The following is a 2,141-nucleotide window of genomic DNA, read 5'->3' as shown; positions in this document are numbered from 1 at the left end:
ATTACTTAAATTGGTGGGAGGGTCTAACAATTAACAACGTAAATTAAACAATTCCAAATATAAAAATTAATGACAAATTTTGATTCTAAATTAACTTAAATATATTCCAACTACCCAAAGAACAAAACAAAATTGGTAGAAATGATAAACTACAAAACCTTAGCATAAATGGCCACGACAGTTGCTCCTAAAGTCATCAGTTGGACCTGTCTGGTTCTTCATCTGGTCTCTGTCATGTTGTTTTGAACTCTCCGAACCCACATGCAAAGACTCTCTCAGGAGATCAGATTAAAGATTTATTTACAAAAGACAATTGGTGTGTAATGCAGGAGCGTCTGATCAGGAGCGGACCGGTGTGATCGAACAGCTGGTAGGTGGGCGTAACTCGTCAGGGAGCTCAGCGGATGGAACTGCAAATCCCGTACTTCGCATGGAGTGTCCAGACAACAGGGAGCCTAGGAATCACAGAAAGGTACAGGACAGGTAAGCGTGCGAAACAGACTGGATATCTTTAGATCTCAGAACCAGATGTACCACAAAGGCGACAACACTCTGGCGACGAAGTGCCGGGAACCCGCTCCTAATATGCTCCCGCTGATGATCCACAGGTGTGCCGAAACACACCTGTGGAGAGGGTGTGTGAATACGCGGGCGAGCTCTCGAACGCCACCTAGAAGGAAACCAGAGGAACTGCTGAAGCCACAGATCCTGACAGTCTCTGGTTGTTCAAGCACGATGAAGAAGTTCCAATAGGTTCCAAATCTCATTATTTCTCAAGCAAATGATGCTGAGGGGTGCTGGTCAGGTCCTGAAACTGTTAAACGGACCTGGGTGGAGCACAGAATGGAAAATTGGTGAAGTACAAAAAGAAGTGCTCATTTGACCAAACTTGATTCGTATTCTCCCTCCAACCCTCTGCAGGTCCCCGCCATGTTTGGTGGTCCTAGCCCATTCCTTTCATGTAGCTGCCATAGACTCCCGTTCATTTTTCGACCTAGTCAAAGTCTGGCTAGGAACGTCTTATCGCGCTGGGACTTAACCCTAACTTCAGTGGCCTCTTACCTCAACCAGGTTTCACTACATTTTGATTTGCTTTTTTAGCTCAATCTTTTAAATAAATCAGCTGAGCTTTAAAACCTCGTCTGAGTTTCTGTTGAATGAAGGAGCCTCAATGCCTCAATGCTGCTCGGCTCACCAGGAATTGGCCTTAAAAGTAAATATGTTTAAACAGATTTTCTCTCCTTTTACTTTTTAAGGAGTAAAAAGGAACAGATGAACTCATGTTCATTCATGTTTATTGGAATAAACATGAGTTCATTCCAATAAACTCATGTTATTGGAATGAACTCAGCTCAGCTTTAAAAAGTCATCTCAGTGATAACTGTTGGATGATGGAGTTTTATCTTAATGCTTCTCTGAAGGGGCTTGAATTTGGTTTTAAAAGTCTGATATTTTAACCAAGTTTTATTTTGTTTTATTTGTCTTCAAACTCTGTTTTGAAGACAGAAATCACAGCTCAGCTTCTGATTTCATTGTTGAGCTCCTGCTAGGTGCCAGAAATGTGTATTATCACGGTTCTGAACATCAGAAATGGACTTTAAAAAACCCAGAATGCATTGCATGGTGGGGCTTCATATTTTAGCTTCTAGTTCAGCTGTTTTTGCTGCAACCCCTAACAAACCATATACTGTTTTCATCAAAATGAACTCCTCTATCAAACTAGATGACTTAGAATGAATTTGGAAACTTGTAGAAAATCAGCACCATGAGTCAGAATAGGGTGTTTATTGTTGAACTGTTGCCTGCTGCGAGCTTGAAAAAGAAAAACCACCTGCTGGCTGCTTTGGGTAAGTACCCTTACCTATTAATGTGGTCATGGAGTTACAACGGAGCATTCTAGAGGTCTTGCGGTGTATGATGGCACTAGAATGGCTCTTTGGTTTCGTTTCAGGGATGATGGTTTGAACCCCAGCAAGTGTCTAGAGATCTGGAAAGCAGCAGCTGGTCCAGGTTCTTCTTCCTTGGGACAATGGCTGGGTGATGATGACTTGGTATGACTGCTAATGCTCATCCTCCTGGTTAGCGTTATGACACGGGGAGCCATACCAATCTGGTGCGCAGTTCATTTTGGCTAGCTTGAT

General features: G+C 42.6%; 1 long non-coding RNA gene across 1 annotated transcript; it reads right to left on the bottom strand.

The window, feature by feature from the left end:
* Positions 1-283: 283 nt before the first annotated feature.
* LOC116712748 (uncharacterized) lies at positions 284-706 on the bottom strand. The gene is made up of 2 exons (XR_004337657.1): positions 535-706; positions 284-455 (listed from the first exon to the last, which is right to left on the bottom strand). It is a non-coding gene; the product is annotated as an uncharacterized LOC116712748 (long non-coding RNA).
* Between the last annotated feature and the right edge of the window lie 1,435 nt (positions 707-2,141).

The sequence above is a fragment of the Xiphophorus hellerii genome, chromosome 22 (assembly GCF_003331165.1).
Source record: "Xiphophorus hellerii strain 12219 chromosome 22, Xiphophorus_hellerii-4.1, whole genome shotgun sequence".
Classification (NCBI taxonomy): domain Eukaryota; kingdom Metazoa; phylum Chordata; class Actinopteri; order Cyprinodontiformes; family Poeciliidae; genus Xiphophorus; species Xiphophorus hellerii.
This window is presented reverse-complemented; position numbering and strand designations above follow the sequence as displayed.